Source organism: Antedon mediterranea, chromosome 5, assembly GCF_964355755.1.
Source record: "Antedon mediterranea chromosome 5, ecAntMedi1.1, whole genome shotgun sequence".
Taxonomy (NCBI): Eukaryota; Metazoa; Echinodermata; class Crinoidea; order Comatulida; family Antedonidae; genus Antedon; species Antedon mediterranea.
The window spans coordinates 14449926-14462737 of NC_092674.1; the positions used below are offsets into that span (position 1 = coordinate 14449926).

The 12812-nt window shown below is 32.6% G+C and overlaps 1 long non-coding RNA gene across 1 annotated transcript; it reads left to right on the plus strand.

Annotated features, from left to right (window-relative positions):
• The first annotated feature begins 7991 nt into the window (after positions 1 to 7991).
• Positions 7992 to 9725, plus strand: LOC140049935 (uncharacterized). Its single transcript, XR_011845328.1, has 3 exons — positions 7992 to 8088; positions 8983 to 9091; positions 9222 to 9725. It is a non-coding gene; the product is annotated as an uncharacterized lncRNA (long non-coding RNA).
• The last annotated feature ends 3087 nt before the right edge of the window (positions 9726 to 12812 follow it).

The following is a 12812-nucleotide window of genomic DNA, read 5'->3' on the forward strand; positions in this document are numbered from 1 at the left end:
GTGTATGCATGACACTTACAAAATTAAAATACCTATTTCACAGTTTCTTCACAATATAACATGAACCAAATATTTTGTATGTTCCCCCTAAAACATACTGAGTCAATATTGGATATAATTTACTGATTGGTATGGCCAGTAAAATATATTTGACTTTTTGGTGATGAATAGGGAAAGGAATCATTCTGTTTTAGGTTTTCAGAGGCCTGTAAATTATAGATACACACAGTAACTACAAATTTAATCACGTTTAAAAATGATGAAAATAAAAAGTAACATAGTGATTATTTCTACAGTAGTATCAGGTATACATATAGCATTTTTGTAAAATAACAATCATTACCCACCTTGTCCTGATTGGTCTGTAAACACTGCAACTTCTAAACTGATGACATCTTTGTATTCATGTCTTGTACACAGGCTATCAGCTAAATCAACACGTCCCTGTTGTTTTAAAGCCTTGATCATTGTAGGTAGTTGATGTGCCTCTGCATGTTGCCAGCTATTTCTCCATTGAACCAAAACCTCCATCATGGCATCTTCTACATGTTTGTTTTTGCCTGCAATTTTACCAACGTTTTCCCATTTGATTCCAAGTCGCACTGCTAGTCTTCTCCAACTTTCACCTAAATTGTCACAGATGAAGAGGAGATCTTGATCATCAAAACAAGCTGTGAAATAAGAAAAATAATATAAAGACAATGCTTTGTTAAAATTAATATATTATTGATTAATTATATCATAAAGAAAAATTATTAAAAAATAAAAATGTTATAGATATTCTATTTTTATTGCCTGTAAGAATTTTTTTTTTCCTAGGTTAAGGTAGAAATCATAATAATACATGAGCCTAAAGTAATTATTAATTTTTTTCCATAAAGAACTATAAGATAGCTGCCCTTCCTAAATATAATTAAGCACTCTAATCCTAAAAAAAATCAAGGATTTTCATACTTATGCTTCAAACCCAGGGATTTCAGTTTTATAGATTGCAGAAAACCATTGCTGTATGCTTATATAGAAGCACTTAAAATGCCCCAATTAATGGCATAATCAACTTCATGAATTATCCAGGATTTCTGAAAATTATAGGAAAAAAGTAATGATGCCAGCATTCGGGCTATACATATCAATGAATGTTTGATAATCTCTGGCAGTTCATCCTTAATGTATTTCTCAAACTGCTTAGCGAGATCATTGCGACTATGTTGTCTAAGTATAGTGCATAATACTTGTTGCTGATTAAGGTCACTACCAATGCTGCTTCTCCAATGTTCTAGCATGTTTGCTGTAGCTTTATCTGTCTGCTTTTCATTATCAAAAATAATATTTACTTTAGACCATGTAAGCCCCAAACGAACACCAAATCGTCTGCAGGAAAGATCCATCTCTCTGGACACTTTATCAATAGTTAGGTCATCCACATAGTCTATGATGCTTGGCTACCAATCTAAGGGTCCTGGGTTCAAGTCCTGTCATATGTCAGGGTTTTTTTCTCATGACAATTTACAACTCCACTCCCAAAGACTTAATATTAAGTCTTTGTTTATGTAGAGCATCTTGTGTATATGTTTGTCTTATATGTTCTAGTGCAGTATATGGAGAGCCATCTCGATAGTGCTTTGCACTCATGGCAATCCTCAGGGTGCTGCACCGCTGTATTGTCATGTATTGTTGTGCCTGAAAATTGAATAAAAAAATATTTAAAAAAATAAATAAAAATATCAAAAAGCAAAATTATGAAATCAATTTTAATCCTATTAAAAAAGTATGTTAAATATAATCATTATTTTATCCTAATTGATACCTTTGTTATCTTTGACATCTGACATCCTCCTTAGTTTACTAGATCCCTTAACTTTTGATTTTAAAGATGTTTTATGAGCCTCAGCAACGGTATCGGTATCGTCAGTATCATATTCTGGATCTATGTCCTTCTGTCTACCAGCTTCCTTTGAGGGAGAAGCTAAAACGACAATAAAAAAGTCAAATATAAAGCGTAGACAAGCTTCTTGTTTTACTAGGTCAATTAATATGAAATGTAAATTGTGTTTTTTTTTTAAAACAAATCTAGGCCTAGACAAGATGCCGTATTATGAACATTTTCTGCCTTAGGTAAGACAAAAGAAAACAAGGTACATCTAAGTTTTGTGGTAAATAATTTAGTGTTTCTATATCTTTTATTATTTTTAGAATCACAAACCTTCTACTGACATCGATCACAACAATATTGATGGTGGCTTTTTTTTTTTAATATTTAAAATGTGTTGATATATGTTCGTGAGTTGCTAATTTCATGGTAAGGTCCCAATCACGATATATTAATTACTAGCAATTATACCCGCCCCAGGGCGGGTTTCAAAATTAGTTTACAGCCTTCTCAGTACATAACACCCGACGCCAGTATTTGTCTATACTCGCCAACCTCCACCCCTCTTCAATAACACCCCATACTCTTTCTTAAAAACAAATTCTTCCCAGTGATGGACAAATTCAATTCAACCTAAGCTTCGAATTGAGAGGAGTATGCATAGCTACGATGGGTCTAATAATGGTTAAATGGTACGTTGTAAATTGTGTAAATGAATAGGTGTCATATTGGCTGATAATTAAAATATGTAATTTAGATACTGCGGTTCCCCAGCCTTCTTTCTCCTTTCACCACCCCAGCCACCATCAACAAACCTTAACTCCTCCCCTGGACAGTTCAAATTTAGTAACTTTTCCTAGTGCAATCCAATCATATAGGCTACTTCATTACGCTAGTATTTTCGCTCCTCCTCCCCCTACTACACTACACCCCAGTACAAATTATGTTATTATCACTCCCAACCCATAATCCCTCAGCGGCAGTTTTCAAATGTAGTTTAAAACATACCAAATACAGTTTCGGTCATGGTGATAGGCCTACATCTCCACCCCAAACTCCCATCTGCTTCCCAGGGATGATTAAATACTTTAACATTTTCCAACCACAATTCTGGTGTAAGCAAAATCCCCTGAACCCAAACCCTATCTCCCAACCCCACTCTCCCACAATTGTAATGTAATTGAACACAGTAACAGTAAACATCATGTGTATGTTCACACAGGTATGGATGTCTGTAATGAGACAATCCAAGAGACCGATACATAGCTGGATATGGTTAAAGTACTTTGCTAAATGTGTAATTGAATAGGTGTCATATTGGTTAATGAATAAAATATGTATATCTATATCTATATTTCCCCAAACGCCTTGCTGAGGATAATTCAAATACTGTAAAACTTTTGTAGTATATATTTTACAATTCGATAGCCTACAACCCCGAGCCCTAGCAAAAATGTGACATCACAAACCACCACACCACCCACCCCTCCCACTAAAACCCCAGGAGTCGGGGGAATTTTTGTAAATGTAGTTTAAAACCTTCCGGGTACAATTGCCATCATTTTGATACCCCATACGTATGGTTACGTGCAGAAACAGAAATTTGTATAACGAACAAACATCGAAAGTGGGGGTTTTGACCACATTTTGGTCCCTAACTTGGATCCTAGGTGGCGGATGATGTTGAAATATAGCTTAGAACATTCCCGGTACAATTGCGGTCATTTTGATACCCCATATGTAAGATTATGTGCAGTAACAAAATTTTGTATAACGAACAAACAGACAAACTCTCTCACTTATAATATAGATAAGTAAAACACTTTTAATGTAGTAGTTATTTAAAATAAATGCACCAGATTAGCAATTAATCAGGAATAGATCTTTACCTTTGTTATTTTTCTTGGGGGAAAAGAATGTCTTTACTCTACGAGTAAAAGTAAGTGTTGAAGTAGAAGCTTGTGCATCACTGTCGTCAACAATGTCTACAACCATGCTTTGCTTTGTACGAGCTCTCAATTTAAAAGCTAAATATAAATTAATAACAAACATTTTTAAATGTACGTTTAAAAAAAAATCATCTACAATAATATTTGATAATATTGTAATTCTGTGGATTATTACATTGTTTATTTCTAATGATGGTGTATTAAATCATATCATCTAAAAGGTGTTTTCAGTCATTTATGGTTTGTATATAATTGTTAAAAGATTATAATTTTTATTTAACAATATACAAAATTAATAGTCATGTTAGATATAGAACTGGTAGATTTAAACATTAAATAGTTAAATATTGGTGAGTATGCACTAATCTAAGGTTAGGTCAACTATTGGTGGGTTGGTTGATCATTAGTTAGCCAACTATTGATGAGTATGAACTAATGTAAGGTTAGGCCAACTATTGGTGGGTTGATCATTAGTTAGCCAACTATTGATGAGTATGAACTAATGTAAGGTTAGGCCAACTATTGGTGGGTTGGTTGATCATTAGTTAGCCAACTATTGATGAGTATTAACTAATGTAAGGTTAGATCAACTATTGGGGGGTTGATCATTGGTTAGCAAACTATTGGTGAGTATGAACTAATTTAAGGTTAGGTCAACTAATGGTTGGTTGGTTGATCATTAGTTGGCCAACTCACATTGGTGAGTTATGAACTAATTTTAAAGTTAGGTCAACTATTGGTGGGTTGATCATTAGTTAGCCAACTGTTGGTGAGTATAAACTAATTTAAGAGGGCAACTATTGATAGATTGAATGCTAGTTTGCCTAAGAATAAGACTTCGAAGTAAACTGAGTGATGTTTACACCCTTGGTTTCATTCAGGAGGTTACAGTCTTGTCAGCATCAGGGTGCACCCACATTTTACATGAATGATGCAAATATAATTGTTAAATTTCAACCTCATATCTGGATTTAAGTAAAGAGGCGTATTTCTTATACTTCTAATTCATCCTTTTTTTTTTAACAGTGAGACAATTATACACGATTGATGATACAGGCACAAATCATCTACCTTTTAGTACATTGTCTCCAAACAGTTTACGGTAACGTTTCACTTCCATTCCTCTGCTTCCACATGGCAACACATCTTGGTTAAATTTGCGTACAACATGCATATGAGTATGTTCACCTTTTGAAGCACACACACAAAGGATGTACATCTTTACTACAAAACCATGTGCACTCTTCTCACTCAAAACATGCAATTCTTTGTCAAGGAAAGTAAGTACCTAGAAAATAGATAGTCTAATTTGATGATGAAAATAGAGAAAATAACTTGAAAGCTTGTTTCAGAAGAGGCCTAAAAATATTCCAACACAAAATCAATGATTTCACTTGTAAAAGTACAGTACAACAACTTCAAAATAAATTTAAACAAAATGTGTACTTAACTGGAATTTTAAAAATTTGCTTTTCCATTATCAGAAAAAATTTACTTTTAAAATTATGAAACATAGGCATATTCATTTTTTATAAAACACAAAAAAAGTGACGTATTTGTATATTTGTATTTCTAATGGCCTTGCACAGCCTCAATTGTTTCGTGTTTTAAAGTAATTATTAACATATAATAATTTTTTGATCAAGTCTACAGATTTTAAATGGTGTACAAGAAGTCTCGATATCAACAATTTTTTAGTAATTCTAGCCTCATTAAATAGGACAGCCAGTTGTTCTTATGCAATATACTCTACACATAACTTACTTGTAAACTAGCTTACCTTCTTACAGATGCGATGTTTTGGATTATCACGAATCATGTAAAGTACCTTTTATCAGTTGAGAAACGAATTATAATTATTAAAATTAGAGTATTTATTCGAATTAACACCCGCTTTGAATAAAAGCCTCCCTCAAATAAACGCCACCATTCCCTTCAATAGAACATCATGTGGAATACGCCCGCCACATGCATTTACACAATAATTGTATCACAACACATTACATTAACTACCATAATCTACAATTTACCAAGCATTTTTTTCACTTTTTTATATTAATTGTACTGTATTTTTTTTTTACATCTAGGTGGTATTTATTTGATTATACATATTACCATATTATAACCCAAATAAAGATGCCTCCCCTCCCCCTAAAAACCTTTTTGAACAATAAATGCCCGGGGTGTTTAATCGGATACACATGGCAAGTTACTTCTAGCATTCTGAAAAGAACTGTTTCTATCAAAATGTTCTTGGGGACAGCAATAACTAGTACTTGAAATTGAAACAATTTAAAGTATCAGTTATTGCATAACATTACAATGAATGTAAATATGTATATTTCGAACAATTTGATACCAAATTTAAGTTTCTACGACCAGTACTTACAGATATATGAAGATGCCATGATATGTGGGTCAAAGGTCATACATGGCATTTCTGATAATTTTTGACTAAAATGTCCCATTAGATTGAATATGAAAGCATGCCTTCTGAACATTTTGAGACTAAAATTGACTTGCTGCGACGAGTGGTTGCCGAGATCAATCAATCAATCAATCAATCGTTCGATTTATATAGCGCCATTCCAACATTCATTGCTCATGGCACTGTAAAAAAATCAGAAAAGGTGAGTTTTGAGTAGTGACTTAAAGTGACTCAATAATGATGTGTGTTTAATGTTCAATGGTAGGTGGTTCCAGAGCCTTGGTCCAGCAACACTGAAAGTCCGATCTCCCCAACTATGTTTGCTCCTTGGAATGTCCAGTAGCACCTGATGACTAGATCTTAGTTCTCGCTTTCCCTTCTTGACTGTCAACAATTCTGAGAGATACTTTGGAGCGCAACTATTTAGGCATCGGAACACCAGTAGCAGGATCTTAAATTTAACACGTGACTCCATGGGTAGCCAATTTAACTCTTTGAACAATGGTGTGACGTGATCATACTTCTTGGCACACATCACCAAGCGAGCTGCCCAATTTTGCACCTTCTGGAGAGTTCGCAACTGCTTCTTTGGCAGACCATACAGCAGGGAATTTCCCATATCAAGCCGACTGAATATCTATTTATATTTATTCATATAACCCTTGACCCTGACCCTTTGACCTTTTTTAAAACTGTGCAACAAATAACAAAATGTTCATTTCAAACAATTTAAAACCAAATTCAAGTGTCTACGACCAGTAGTTACGGAGATAAATACATGCCCTGGGTTGTGGGTCAAAGGTCAGAAATGGCATTTCTGGTCATTTTTAACTAAAATGTCCCATTAGACTGAATATAAATGTATACCTTCTGATCAATTTGAGACCAAAATTACTTCGCTGTGACCAGTGGTTGTTGAGATTTAAGGACATATTGGTGTTTGGTCTTATGACCTTTCACCTGACCTTTTGACCTTTCGCCACATTTTCAAAATTTGTAACCAAGCCAAAAATGATTGTTTGACCACCCTAAACCAATTTCTGAAGTCAAATTCTCTGGACCTCAAAGTGCATACGAAAGTTGATCTAGCTACTAGAGTAGTAAGGAACCTCAGGAAACTTCTGAATAATAAAAGTTTGTCTCCACTAAAGCATATTCTACACTAGCATAATTTACTTAACAATTTGGAGATGTTTTTGTGTCTGTTGGACACTAGTTACTAGAGGCTTTTGACGACCTAACTTCTGCAAACTAAATAGTTTTCTTTAGTTTTGTCAAGTTTTCCGCTAACAGACAATGGAAAACTTCCTTTGTCAAACTCGAAATTGGCAAACTAAAGCTGTCTAATACCTTAGCATCTACCATTGCTTGAAGAATTTTTTTTGCCTGCTGTTACTGGAGTCTGTCATTTTGCAAGCCTTCTTCAAACGATGGTTGTCAGCATTTTTCCAAAATCAAGTTTGCAAACTAGAGCTTGCTAGAAGATAGACTAGGTTGATTATCAATAGCGTGTTAGTATTATTCAATAGTTACCATACGTCAAAGGCGACAATATATTTCAATTTTATCAATATCGTGATTATTTTTAATAATAATAATTGTTTAAATATTGAAATATCGTTTTTTTTTAAGGATTGTTGTTAATATCTCCTACTTTGGCCTCTCTCTGAGTACTTCTGATTTTGGCGTTAATCATTACATATCTTTTCTTGTATCTGGTGCTACCGAGAAACCAGCATATGCATTGAGTATTGTAGCTCTGGACTATTTTGGACGCAGACGATCTTTATCAGCAACATTGTTACTCGGTGGCGTTGCTTGTTTACTAACTATTTTTATTCGTAAGTAAACAACAACACCAATAATGATAATAATGATAATAATAAAAGAATTTATAATGCCCACAGCTGCAGTACATACATGTATAAAACCATTTATGTTAAAAAATGAATAAAACAAGTTAAAATTCCATAAAGGTCTACGACAACTAGTGATACTGAGGTAATTAAACTGTTTGTTTAAAGGATTTGGTATTTGCTTCCATAGTCAAATACAGAATTAGCTTTCGAAAGTATTACCTTTCGAATTCCAACGTAAAAGCTTACCCGGACACCTTTCAGTAGTTTTAATATACTGCATTATTATAAGAATGAGGACAGTAACATTTCAGCACATTAAGTCCTAATAGAAGTCTATGTAATTTAAACAAGTCATCAATAGATAATAATTCTAGCACTTTCAATCTATAAAAATAAGATGTGTCACAGGAACCTTTCTCAACATCATTCTCCGTGTTGATTTCCTTTGTATACTTTCTATTCTATTAATTAACTTCTCAAATGGTGCCCACATTGACGATCTTGTTGTACGCGGTATTGTAAACTTCTCCATAACATTCACCAGCTGTCCAAAGTCTGATGGAACTCTAAACAGTATAGTATCATCTGATGATCTAAGTGAGCAAGCTGGTTGATACGATACAAGATTCTACTCAAATAATAATTTGGAGCAATATTCTGTCGTGCTTTAAATGTGGTTATGAGTAATTCATACTTAATCCTGCGATGAACTGGTAGCCAATGAAGAAGATCTATGAATTAAAAGTTCCTCTTAATTATTGGTGATTCGACTAGAATCACCTATTGATTTTTTATGAATAAATATAGTAAGACATCACTGTGTTTTGTTTATACCAATAATTGACTTTGTAATATATTTTTTATTTTGTTGAAAAGCAATGGGAATAGGACGACTGACAGTAGCGATGGTAGGAAAGTTTGGAGTAACCGCTGCATTCGGTATTATATTTTTCTATACTGCAGAGCTGTATCCAACTAACATACGGTTAGAAATATAATATTCTCCTATTTAGTGGTTATAGCTAGTCTAGTTCAATTGATAAAAGTTAAATACTGTGTTAAACGAGCAACTGTAATATTATAATAATTATAATTGTATATTCGTTTGGCAATAGGTCAGTTGCTGTTGGTATTTGTTCAACATCTGGTCGGATTGGAGCCATCCTATCACCATATATCCTCCACCTGTCAAGGTATTGGGCACCACTTGCAATGTTAACATTCAGTGTATTAGCTATTTCATCTGGAGTACTTGTTTTAATTTTACCCGAAACTGCCAATAGAAAGTTACCAGATACAATGGATGAAGTCACAGAACTTAAAATGTAAGGGTTTGTTTGCAAATGTTTCAAAATTTGAATTCAGAATGTACAAATATACCGGAGTCATTGAAACATAATGGGTTCAGTAAGATGTCTAATCTATCAGGGCACGAATTATGATTATTATGTGTAATTTGTTGTTTTTTGTAATTATAAAGTTAATATTTGCATCATTTGTTGTCAGCGCTAGTAAGAGCATGTTGCTTTGGTAGGTGTCTCTGTGTGTGTGGTTTATCGTCTTTCTAAGTTTACAGCATCGTTTCGACCAGGGAAGACTTGTAGACGTAGGCCTATATGTTACAGGAATACGATCACTTTTAAATATAATGGTCTGAACAAACATGTTAAAACGTAAAATAGCTATTTTAATTTAAACTAACCACCTTGGGTGTATTTGTATAATTTCTTTCACTTTATTTTCTACACTTTTTAATGTCTATTAATGATAATATTAACGTTTTATATTTTATCTTCAGATCTGTGACAAAATTATCGTCAGCAGAATTAGAAGAAAAAGAAACTATGACACAAACCACATTGATATCATGAGAAAAGTTACACCGACGTACCGTGAAAGACTTCCGTAAAAACGTTGCTTGCACTGATCTACTGCCAGACACATAAGACTTGTTTAATGTACCGGTACTTTTATTATTTATAGATAGTATAACGATAACCTTTATATCCAACAGAACCTATGAAAAAGCTTATAATATAGGTAACTAAATGCATTTCACCAACTGGTTGTAAGTATTTCACAAGATTGGGAAATTAATAACATTTTCCAAGTTATTTCAAATTTTAGTTACGTTTTAATGTTTTATTGATAGACAAATAAATAAATGGGGAAAAAAATCACACAATCTTTTGTTTGACTTTGAGGCCTTTTCGCAGTTGTAATAAATTTAATCACTTCCGTAGTAAAAAAAAATCAATGTTTTTACTTTCAAAAGTAAAGTTAACAATTCAACCTAAACCCCATCCAATTTGACTATTTTTTTGCACTTTTGTGTGAAATGAATAACTATTATGTGACATTAAAATGGAATATTCAACAAAGCATTACAAAATAAAAATCAAGGTGACAATATATCTTTAAAGAGATGAACCGTGCAGAAAATAGAACTTATATTAAAGGGTCATCAGGTAATATAAATACATATAAAGCATTATAAAAACATAGCAAAACAAAGAAAAAAAAAATAGTATGCCAAAACTTGTATTATAAAATCATTTAAAATAGCGTCTCTGAATTTAAGTTTAAATAAGTATATGGAACTAAAACTTCGGAGATTAGTAGGCCTAGATAAAGAATTCAATTATTTGGCAGCCAGATAACCAAAATAAGAATCAATGTTGTAGTTTTTGTAGATACAGGTTTTTTATAATTTTTATTTAAATGACAGTTAATAATAATATAATATATATTAAATAAAGTATTGAAGTGGAAATAAAGGTGAGTGAATCTCACAAAAGACAATGATTTCTTCTTTTATTGAAAACATGTATTATTAGTAATAACATGGAAATATTTTTTAACTAATTTAAAAAGTAACGAAATATGTTTTCATGTTTTGGGCCTATAAATAATATACCACTAATGAAATAGGCTTACAGTAAAATATTTGCGATTTAATGCTTTGTTAAAACCATCACTGTCATAGTTGATTGTAATTATTATGTGTTTATATATCTAAAAGCAGGGCCTTCCCACACTCACAGTAATACAGTTTCTTTGTGTATGTGTTATATATCCAACAGTACCTACACTCACAGTAATATATTTGCGATCCAAATGGCGAACAAAAACGGTTAATACGTATTTACAGTATTATTAAAGTATTGTAATACTATATCTAAAGGTTTTAGTTTTATCCCCAATGACCCATAAATGTACCTATTTATGTTAAATCAAATAATTATACTGCGACTGAGAGATTGGAATGTTCCATTCATCGCTAATCAATAAATTTGTATAAACGTATATTAAATCTAAAATATAGTATTTTTTAAAGAAAATTGGCTTGTCTTCAACATTATTATGCTGTACTTGAGCTGTTCAATCGATTTTCAGCTATTAAAAATAATCATCGTAGAAGGAGATAGGTAAATGCAAAGCATCCTCGTATATGGAAATCCATTAGACATAATCGTATACCACGATCGGAAAACACCCCTATTAGGGGCAAATTGTTTAACTTGCATTCGTTTTAATTTTCAATAACTAATTATCTAACTCAATTTAAGTATAGTAAACAGGGTTACATCAGGTGGTTAAAATCAGTACCGAAAGTACAAACTAACTTTATATACTATCGAGTAAACATTCTAGAAGTAACGCACGATTTACGGTACTGAATTTTGCCCTTACGTACATTTTAATTTGCACTTGCGTAAATGTAATATAGATTATAGGCCTACATAACCATACAGTGTTTCAAATAAGATAGACGATCCACATGATGCTCGCTATTCATTATGCTACACAATTTATTTTATTACTTTTATACATTTTATTATACAGGATAACGTAATTCAGAAAAATAGGATGTTAAATCTGGTAAAAAAATATTTATTATTATTTGATTATGTATTAAGGATTTACTTTATGTATTGTTCGAATCTGATAGTAGCCCAGAATCAGGTGATCGTGTGGGTATTCCATACTTTAGTAAATTACAATTAATATTGAATTCATTAGAACTGAGTATTCAAATAAGAAGTAGGTACACCTACTTAAATAATGATTAAAATAACTAAACCTACGATGCCGATTATTTCCTCTAATTTACAATTAATATTGAATTCATTAGAACTGAGTATTCAAATAAGAAGTAGGTACACCTATTTAAATAATGATTAAAATAACTAAACCTACGATGCCGAGTATTTCCTCTAATTTACAGTACTAGAGGGTTCGCTCGCTTCGCTCGCGCACCCTCTAGTGGGTGTACCCGAATGGTCCTCGAAAACATGACGCCTCTGGAAATTGACGCCCGGTTGACACCTATTCATATGACTGATGAGTAATTGGTACTAATCATAAGAACGTAGGATGCAAATAATATAATTGTAAAGAACAGTATACGTATAATATCCATATTATATTATTTAATCCAAAGGCAAATTACTGAAAAAATGACAATGCTGTGGGTATCAGTGGTTGGATCTCAATGGAGATACAAAAAAAAGTAAAAAGCTAAATCAAAACGATAAAGTAAAACAGCCAGAAAAGTTAGCAATCTTTCGGGCAACACTATAGCCCTTCATCAGTACATCATTATACTTCATCCTTATATTATTATATATATATATATATATTATCTGAACGTTACACACAGGACGAAACCGTTAATTGGGGTCATAAATCACTGAAACAGTCTC